This window comes from Lolium rigidum, chromosome 3, assembly GCF_022539505.1.
Source record: "Lolium rigidum isolate FL_2022 chromosome 3, APGP_CSIRO_Lrig_0.1, whole genome shotgun sequence".
Taxonomy (NCBI): Eukaryota; Viridiplantae; Streptophyta; class Magnoliopsida; order Poales; family Poaceae; genus Lolium; species Lolium rigidum.
In genome coordinates, this window is record NC_061510.1 from 121020685 (window position 1) to 121030942 (window position 10258).

The window sequence follows — 10258 nt, forward strand, 5'->3', positions numbered from 1 at the left end:
CCGGCGCGTGGCACTATTGCTCCACAGTGCCCCGCGCTTTACGGAAGATGGAGTCAACGTGGACTTTGGGAACCCGGATCACCTACCCGGTTCCTTCCAGTGCAAGACTCGCCAGCCTCGAGTCGGTCTGAGGTACAAACCCCAGTCGGATATGGCTTGTAGAAGCCGGCCCAGCCACAGCATTGGCGGCCGTAGCCAGGCCGACCAGGACCTAGAGCCAGCCGGCTTCCGCACCAGCCGGCCACGGCGCCAGCCGGCTGCTCCTCAGCCGGCCTTTGCCGCGAGCCGGCCAGTGGCCAGCCGGCTACTCCGCGTCCATTGCCCTATCCGGGGTCTTCCCCCCGACATTAGCCCCCGAAGCTGGCAAGGTCCTGCGTCCAGAAGGACCTAGGCAGGTTTTCCTGGCTTCTCGAATATACTTGACGGCACTTGGAGGGGCCGACTGAGAATTTCCATTCAGCCGGCTGCGCCCTCATCCGGCTCGTTCCTGCCGGCTGCTTCTAGCCGGCCGCTTTTTACACATACAATTTTTGCTTTCTCGCAAGATCTGATGGCGCCTCCGCCTTGCTGATGAATTTTGGCTCGAGTGGAACTTCTTGTCCGGCTCCGGCTCGCTGCGCGCCGGAGTCTCCGCCGCCTCGGGTCCTGCGCCCGACTTGACCGGCCTGACGCCAGGGCTCTGCCGCCGGTTCGTCTGGTCACATCAATGTCCCTCCGGATCCGGTGCGGTAGTGGGCGACGTGGTGTGGCCGTTTCTGGTAACGGTAGCGGTCGTGGGAGGAGTTACGGCGCAGTAAATCCGGAGACGTGGCCCACGTCGGCCACTTGGAGGCCAACCGCCCGCCGCGGTCGGCTATAAATGCCGCGGGGGCGGTATCGAGGCGGCACTTGCCCCTTTCTTCCTCCTCGCGCTCCTGCCTCGCTCCTTCTCTTCACTCGAGCTCTTTCGCTGCTCCGACGCCATTCCTCTTCCGTTCTTCTGGCGAACCTCAGCGAGCGGTCGCCCCGACGATCCTCCGCCGAGCTACCGCCGCAAACCCGCCAATCCGGCGCCACGGGGCCACGCGCATCGACGGCGCGCACTTCTCCACCGCGATCTCCTCCGGCGAGGAGCGGCTCTTCTTCGCCCTTCCGCCTCTCTTGGACCTCCTCTTCTTCTTCGTCCTTGATGGCTCAGCCGAGCGGCTCCTGGAAGGGTTCCTATATGCAGGACGACGACATTGCCCAGCTCGTGCGCCTCCGCCGCATCCCGGCGGGGGTGATTACCAGGGCGCCGGGCGCGGAGATGGAGCCTCGGCCGGAGCCCGGCGAACGCGTGGTCTTCGGCGCGCATCTCGACCGCGGATTGGGTCTGCCGGCTTCCAACTTCTTCCGCCGGTTCCTCGATCACTTCGGCCTGCAGCCGCACCACCTGCCGGCCAACGCCATGATCCTCCTCAGCTGCTACGTGGCCTTCATGGAAGGCTACGCCGGCTTGTGGCCGGACGTGGAGTTTTGGAGCCGGCTCTTCTACATCAAGGCGCAGACGACCGAAGGCCGCCTGAGGACCTGCGGCGCCGCCTCCATCTATCCCCGTACGGGTACGACCTTCCCGCGGATTCCGACTGTCGATTCTGTAAAGAATTGGCAGATGTCTTTCTTTTATGTGCGGAACGAGAGCCCGGCCTTCGACCGGCTCAACCTGCCGGAATACAACCCGGCTCCGCCAGTCGGCCGGATCAACTGGGGCTACAACCCCAAGTCCTCGGACCCGGACGCGGAGGTGAACCTCCTGTGGGACTTCCTGGGCGAGTGCGTCACGGGGGGCCGGCTGAGTGCCGAGGACCTCCTCTGCACCTACATCTCGCGCCGGGTCATACCGCTCCAGTGGCGCGTCCACAAGATCGGCCACATGTCCGGCCGGCTCGACCCGACACGGACGTCGAAATTGGAGCTCTCCAAGTCCCAGGTGGCTCACCGGGTGAACAACATCACCAAGGCCAACATGCCGGACAACTGGGACTGGGGGCTGCCGCCTTACGATCGGGAGCAGCCGCCTGAACTGGTAAGTTTGATGTTTTTCCGTCTTCCGACTTGCGGCAGCATGGCCGACTCGATATTTATCTTGTCTTGTTTTCAGCTTTTCACCCGCCAAGGCATCGAGGATGGCGACTTGGCGATGAAGGTCTGGACGCCGGATCACGTTGACCCGGCTGACTTAGCCGGCGACCAAGCTGGCGACGACGATCTGCCGGTGGCGCAGGATCAGGGCGGCCAGGGGGAGCATAACCCGCCGCCTTCGCCTGAGCATGGGCAGGAGCAGGAGCAGGAGCAGCCGCAGGCGGAGCCGGCCCAATCCGGCACGGGGCCCATCCCGGCGGTGCCTCTGCGCGCGGCGCCGCCTACGAGCACGGCGACTTCTGCGCCGAAGGGGAGGAAGCGGGCCGGCGTCGGGTCCACGGCCGCTTCGGAGGCGAGGGCCAAGAAACAGCGCCGGCTGGCGCCCAAGAAGGTCCCGGAGAAAGCCGGGTGAGTTCTTTTTCCTCTCGTTGTTTGATTCCTTTTCTTTCCTTCCTCTCTCGTACTTATCTTTTCTTGCTTGTTCGACTAGGGCCGCGATTAAGTTTACCCGGGGAGGCGGCTCTCGGCGAGCTCCTCCCGTCACGTCGCCGCTTCGGCGGCAAAGGAGGGAGCCAACCCCGCAACCTTCAGCACGCGCGCGCACGCCGCCGGCTGCTAACGTGCCGCCTGCGGCCACGCCACCTTCTGCGGGGGCGTCTTCTTCTGCCGCGCCTTCTGCGGCGCCTGGCGGCGGAGACCAGGGTCAGTCGGCGCGCCGGCCGACCCTAGACGACATGTTTCCGCGCCGCGCCCCGTTTGTGGAGCGGGCAGCCGGAGCTGGCAGGGGCATGCCATCTGCGGCCGGAGCTGGAGCTGGTGGGGCTGCGCCGCCTTCGACCGGAGTCGGCAGGCCCGCGCCCAACGTCGTGGTGCTGGAGAGTTCTCCGAAAGGAGCGCCTCAAGCGCCGGATGCGACGGCTCCCACCGGGCCGACTGCGCCGACCGCGCCGCCTCCGGCTCGGAGCCGACGAGGAGGGAGCCGACCGGGAAGGAGCCGGCGAGGGGGAGCCGGCGCGCTCAAAGGACGCCGACTTCCGGGCTCCGGTGAGGACGAGAGGGCCCGGCGGGCCCGTCCGAGGGCCTTCATGTGGCCAAGGGTGCCCGGTTGGTGGGCTGTGCCGTCCGCCTCCGACTCCGGCTTCGGCTCGGCGGGAACTATGGAGAAGGCATGGCACCGAGCGAACTCCTGCGAGGTACTCAGCCGGGAGGGGCAGCCCGGCACGGCGCCCATGAAGATGCTTTTCTCCGGCTATCGCGCCGGCCTCAAGACCAAGGCCGCCGAGACCCTTGCCCAGCGCGGCGACGCCGGAGGATGCCGAGAAGGTGTGTTTTCTTTTCTTTTGCAATTTTCTTGTCCTGGTAGCCCTCCGAGACGTGGGCCGGCTGCCTGAAGCCAGTCCAGGTTTCGTCTAAGCAACTGATTCTTTCAGACGGTTGAGGAGCGGCGCACCTTCTTGTACAACCAGGTGGTGACTAGCTACCACCGGGCCAAGATCGAGCGGGCCGCCTTGGCTCGTGAGCTGGAGGTCGTCAAGGGTGAGGCTTTCTCTTCTTTGCCTTTACTCTTTTTTACGCTTCTGTTTTACTGACGGCTTGTTTTTGCCGGCTTGCAGCTGAGGCCGCCCGGGTCCCGCAGCTTGAGTCGGACCTCCGAGTTGCCCGCGCTCAATGCGCCACAAGTGAGGAGGCGAACCGGGCTGCTGCCGCCAAGCTGAAGGTGGCTGACGGGGAGCTGAAACGGCTGCGCCTTCTTGAGGCTAACCATCTCAAGGAACTTGCCGCCCTCAAGAAGGAACAGGAGGAAAAAGCTGGAGGGTCTCGAGCAAGCGGTTGGAGGAGGTGGAACGGCAACGGCTTTCGCTCCAGCAAGAGGTGACCACCAAGTCCAACGAGCTGTCGGCCACCGCCAAGCGGTGGTTGGAGGAACTTAGCGCGCTCGACCGCGGCTTGGCGGGTGAGTCTTTTGTCTTATGCCTTCCCCTTTGCCGGCTTTCGGCCGTCGGCTGCCGGCTTAGGTTGGCAACCGGCGGCAGAAACTTGATTTTTTCGATATCTCCATCTTCGGGCTGGGGGCAGTCGGTTCTTGCCGGCTGTCGCCAGGTTTTCTTTAGGACTTCGAAAATTTGCATTTTTCAGCTTATTTCGGCTTTGATGGCTTCTGACATGCTTTTCTTCTTTGCAGCGGCCTTCCCTGAGGCGCAGGAGGAGGCGTTAGCGGCGGTTGGCGGGGCGCGGGAGGATCGCCGGCAGGCCAGCGGGGAGCGAGCTCCGGCCGCTTCACCATGGACGACTATGCGGCGTCCATCGCCGCCCGCGTGGAGCCGGTCACCAAGCTTGGCTGGGAGCTGCGGAAGGCGGCGGAGGAGCTGATCCGACTGCTGTGGCCGACGGAAACGCTGCCAGAAGATCTCTCCAATCTCATCGCTTGGCTGGACAGGGCTCCCGACCGCTTCTTGGACTGGAAGGAGTCGGCCACGCACGCCGGAGCCGATATGGCGCTATCTTTTGTGCTCTCCTGGTATAACGAGGTTAGCCTCGACCAGTTGGAGTTCCGGCGCGCCGACGTGGAGGACAAGCTCCCGGCGGAGAACAAGACTGCTCGGCTTGCCCGCGCCTGCGCCATTGCCGACTTCGTCGACAAGTCCATCTTCATCGCGGACCCGAATCCGCCGTCTGACGACGAGGAGGAGGCGGCTGAGGACGAGGAGGCGGACGACGTGCCCGAGGATGACCCGGCGGCCGGCTCTGCTGATGCTCCCCCGGCTGGTTCTGATCCAGCCCGGCGCTTAGCTTTTACTCGTTTCCTTATGCTTTTGCCAAGACAATTCGTTAAATCCCGGGATGCCGGGTGCATATGTAAGACAATGTTATTATCCTTTTATTAAGGCACGCTTTAATGTGTTTGTTAATCATCTGTGTGCCGAGTTGCTTTCTTTCGACTCGTTCGCTTTTTCCCATCCGCCCCACTCTTTGGCTGTGCCCTTGCCGGTCGTACGTCCGACTTGCGATCCGTCGCCGGATCAAGAGCGGGCCGCTGGGTGAGGCCGACAGTATTTCAGTCGAATGAGCTGAATTCGGCAATCCGGCACTTTTATGAAAAGTTGCAAGTCAACTCGCTTTTACTCTTTCCCTTAGTCGTTTTTCGCGTGCCGGCTCCCTAGGCCTTACTCCCGCCAGCCGGACAGCCGGGTTGCGGTCTGTAGCTGGATCGGAAGCCGGCTGTCGGAAACCGGATCACGTTACTGAGCCGACCGCGTGAGAGGGTTCAAGCCAATTGGCGAAACAAGGTAAAGTACGCGAAAAACTTGTCGGAAACAGCGCTCTTGGCGCAAGCTTTTTCATAACTCACAAAAGGGATACAGGGGATACATACATTCCTGCTCTCATGTGTAAAATGGGCAGAGTAACCTGACATTCCAGGGACGTTTAGTCTCCTCGTCAGCCTTGTCCGGCTTGTTTTTCTTAGCCTCTTGGGCATCTATGAGATAGTAGGAATCATTGCCTACTGCCTTGCTCACGATGAAGGGAACCTCCCATGGGGATGATAGTTTATGCTGTCCGGCTGTCCTCTGGATCAGCCGGAGCACTAGGTCTCCCTCTCGGAATGCTAAGGGCTGGACCTTCCGGCTGTGATAGCGTCGGAGGCTTTGCTGGTAGATAGTAGATCTAGACTCAGCCAGCAGCCGGGCCTCTTCGACTAGGTCAACTCCATCTTCGCGAGCTTCTTTGGCTTCGGCTTCTGTGTAGAGCTTGATCCTTGGCGCGTCATGCTCGATATCAGTCGGCAGGACGGCTTCGGCCCCGTATACGAGGAAAAAATGGTGTGAAGCCGACTGAGCGATTTGTCGTCGTGCGCAGGCTCCACAGCACATTGGGCAGTTCTTCAATCCAGCAGCCGGCTGCTCGCTCGAGCGGCTCCACCAGCCGGGGCCGGATGCCGGCTAGGACTAAGCCGTTAGCCTTTTCCACTTGTCCGTTGGACTCTGGGTGTGCCACGGAGATAGGGCCATCCGGATCCCCATTTCCCCGCAATAGCGAGAGAAGATGCCTTGGGAGAAGTTGGTGCCGTTGTCGGTGATGATGGTGTGGGGGTAGCCGAATCTCACAATGATTTCCTTGAGGAATGTGACGGTTGTGGACCCGTCCGAGTTTCTTGATTGGCTTGGCTTCAATCCACTTGGTGAATTTGTCAATCATCACCAAGAGGTGTGTCATGCCGCCTCGCGCTGTTCTGAATGGGCCTACCATATCCAAGCCCCATACGGCAAATGGCCATGTGATGGGGATGGTTTTCAAGGCGGAAGCCGGCTGGTGTCTTTGCTTTGCGAAGCGGCCGACAGCCGTTGCACTTCTTCACCAAATCTTCGCGTCTCCGAGCGCGGTCGGCCGATAAAAACCGTGCCGGAAGGCTTTGGCCACTATGGCTCTGGATGAGGCGTGATGTCCGCACTCTCCTTGATGGATTTCCGTAGGAGTTCAATCCCTTCAGCCGACTCGACGCACCGCTGGAACACCCCACTTACGCTGCGTTTGTACAGCTGGTGGTTGATGATGGTATAGGCCTTGGCCCTTCTCTCAATCTGCCTGGCCTGGACTCTATCATCAGGCAGCACACCGTCGGTGAGGTAGGAGAGGAATTCTTGTGCCCATGAAGGTACGCATCTTATCTCGAATACGCTGACCAACAGGGCCTCCTGCGTGGGAGCTTCCGGATTCGACTGCTTGGTCGCCGGGTTCGGCTTGCTAGCCGGCGGGTTCGGCTTGCTAGCCCCCGAGTTTGGCGGTGAAGCCCCCGGGTTGGACTGAGAAGTCCCCGGGTTCGGCATGCTAGCCGGCGGGTTTGGCTTGTTAGCCCCCGGCTTGGGCGATGAAGCCCCCGGGTCAGCCGGCACGAATATTGAATCCGAGTCTGGTGACGGTATGATGGATGGCTTCTTGAGAACCGCCAAGGCGACACCCGGCGGAATGGCTTGCCGGGTTGAGCCAATCTTGGATAAGGCATCAGCCGCTTCGTTGTTTGCTCGTGGCACATGGTGGAATTCGCAGCCGTCGAAGAAGCCGGATAACTGCTGGACATGGAAGCGGTATGAGGCCATGTTGGCGTCCTTCGCGTCCCAGTCGCCCGATGCTTGCTGTATAACCAAGTCGGAGTCGCCGAAGCAGAGTATGCGACGCACGCCAATCTCCTTGGCCAGCTTCAGCCCATGAATGAGCGCTTCATATTCCGCCACATTGTTGGATGCGGCGAAGTGGATCTGCAGGACGTAGTCCAGCCGGTCCCCCTTGGGAGAGGTGATGACGATGCCGGCTCCCAAGCCGTTGCGCATCTTCGAGCCGTCGAAGTGCATCTTCCAATGTGTGGAATCCGGCACGGGCGGCGGATGCGCATCTCAGCCCAGTCGACGAAGAAGTCCGCGAGGATCTGCGACTTGATGGCTGTGCGTGGCTCGTAGAGGATGGTGTGGGCGGCTAGCTCCAGGGCCCACTTGGCAACCCGGCCGTTGGCATCCTTGCTGCCGATGATTTCTGCCAAGGGCGCTGTGGCAACCACCCTGATGGGGTGCTCTTGGAAGTAGTGCTTGAGCTTCTTGGCCGCCATGTACACGCCGTAGGTGACCTTCTGGTAATGGGGGTAGTTTTGCTTCGACTGGGAGAGCACTTCGCTAAGGTAGTAAACTGGGCGCTGAACCAGCTGCTCCCTGTTGCCGGCTTCTCTGCGCTCCACCACCAGGACAACGCTAACCACTCGATTGGTGGCTGCGATGTACAACAACATCGGCTCCATTGAACCCGGCGTTGCAAGGATTGGCGCGGTTGAGAGCACGCGCTTCAAGTCACGGAAGGCCTCATCCGCCTGCGGTGACCAGACGAATTTGTCCGCCTTCTTCATTAGTTGATACGAGGGCGGTGCCTTCTCCCCCGGCCGGCCGACGAAGCGGCTCAAGGAGGCCGGGCAGCCGGCAAACTTCGGACGTCCTTGAGGCACCTGCGGCAGTTCCATCTTCTCCCGGGCACCGATCTTGTCCGGGTTGGCTTCGATCCCTCGGCCGAGAGACGAGGTAGCCAAGGAGCTGGCCAGACGGCACGCCGAATGTGCACTTGGCCGGGTTGAGCTTCATCCGGAATCTTCTCAAATTGGTGAAGGTTTCTCTCAGGTCATCAAGGAGGGTAGTCGTCTCCTTGGTCTTTACAACGACATCATCCACATATGCGTGAACGTTTCTGCCGATTTGATCCTGCAAGCATTTTTGCATGCACCTTTGGTAGGTGGCGCCTGCATTTTTCAAGCCGAACGGCATAGTCGTGTAGCAATAAGCCCCATACGGGGTAATGAACGAAGTCTTTATTTGATCAGCCGGATTCAAAGGAATCTGGTGGTAGCCTGAATAGGCGTCTAAGAAAGACAACAGTTCACAGCCGGCAGTCGAGTCTATGACTTGATCTATGCGCGGCGGGGGAAGGGATCCTTTGGGCACGCCTTGTTCGGGCTGGTGTAGTCGATACACATGCGCCGGGAGCCGTTCTTCTTCAAAACCAGGACCGGGTTCGCCAACCAGTCCGGGTGCAGCACTTCCATGATGAAGCCGGCAGCTAGGAGCCGGGCGATTTCTTCACCGATGGCCTTCCTTCGTTCTTCGGCGAAGCGCCCGAGAGGCTGCTTCACCGGCTTGGCTTCGAGCCGGACGTGGAGGTGGTGCTCAGCCAACTCCCTCGGCACACCCGGCATGTCTCTTGGAGTCCATGCAAAGATGTCCCGATTCTCACGGAGGAAGCCGGTGAGCTCGCTTTCCTATTTCTTGTTCAAGCCGGCACCGATGGTGACGAACTTGTCCGGCTGCGCCGGGTCCAGCGGGATCTTCTTGGTGTTGTCGGCCGGCTGGAAGTGAGTCGTCCCAGCCGGGTTGCCCGCAGCCGGCATGTCTGTCTGCGCGGCTTTGGCGAGGGCGACGGCGTCGTGGATGAGCTGCTTCTCGGTGGCGATGACCAGCGTCTGGGCCATCTTGGAGCTCTGCGTGGCGCAGTCCATGGAGCGGCGGTAATCGCCGGCTACGGTAATGACCCCCTTGGGGCCAGGCAGCTTCATCTTCAGGTACCCATAGTGGGGCACCGCCATGAACTTGGTCAGGGCCGGCCTGCCCAGGAGCGCGTGGTAGGGACTCACGAGGTCCACCACCTCGAACTCGACTCTCTCGGTGCGGAAGTGGTCCGGCTTCCCGAACATCACCTCCAGCGTGATCCGGCCGATCGGCTGGCAGCAATGGCCTGGCACGATGCCATGGAAGACGGTGGGGGTGGGGCGCAACTCGGCCTCCTGGATGCCCAGCTTGCGGGCGGTGTCGCGGTAGAGGATATTGATGCTGCTGCCGCCGTCGATGAGGACGCGCGAGAAACGCACGCTGCGCCTGGTTGTGCCGATGGTGGGGTCGAGGACCATGGCGTAGCTGCCTGGCTTCGGCAGGACAGCCGGTGTGTCGCGGCGATCAAAAGTGATGGCCTGCTCTGACCAGTTTAGGTACTGGGGGACCGGCGGTATGACCGCGTTGACCTCGAGGGAACGGCGCTCTTGGCTCGTCCTGTCCTCGGGCTCGGAGGTGAAGATGATGTAGGTGGCGTCTTCGGCCAGATATCGGCCGCCATTGTGCACTTGGTTAGCCTCGTGGTGCTCGAGGTTGGCGTTCTCTGCGCCGGCTTGTCCTCCCGGCCCGCCGGCTGGTGGAGGCGGGGGTGGAGGCGGTAGAGGTTCACCGCTTGTCAGCCGCTTCATGAAGTGGCAGTCGCGGGTGGTGTGGTTGGAGGGGTTCTTGCCGCTGTGGTACTTGCACGGCGAGTCGAGCATCTGCTCGAAGGTGTACTTCGGCTTCCACTGCCGGTCTTGCTTCTGGCGGCGGCTGCCGCCTACCGCATTGTCCGCCACGGCGGCTACGTGGGCGGAGCCGTACCGGCGGTCCGGCTGGTCGCTGTGACGCTTGCCGCGGTAGTTGTCCCGCCGGCTGCCGTGCGAGGCGCCCTCGGCCGGCTTGTTGTTGTCCCTTCTGGTGGGGGCCGGCGAAACGTCGGCCGGCGCCTTGCCGGCTTCCTCGGCCAGCCGCGTACTTGTCGGCGATGGCCATCAAGGCGGCCATCGACTTGGGGTCACTGCGGCGCAACTTGTGCCACA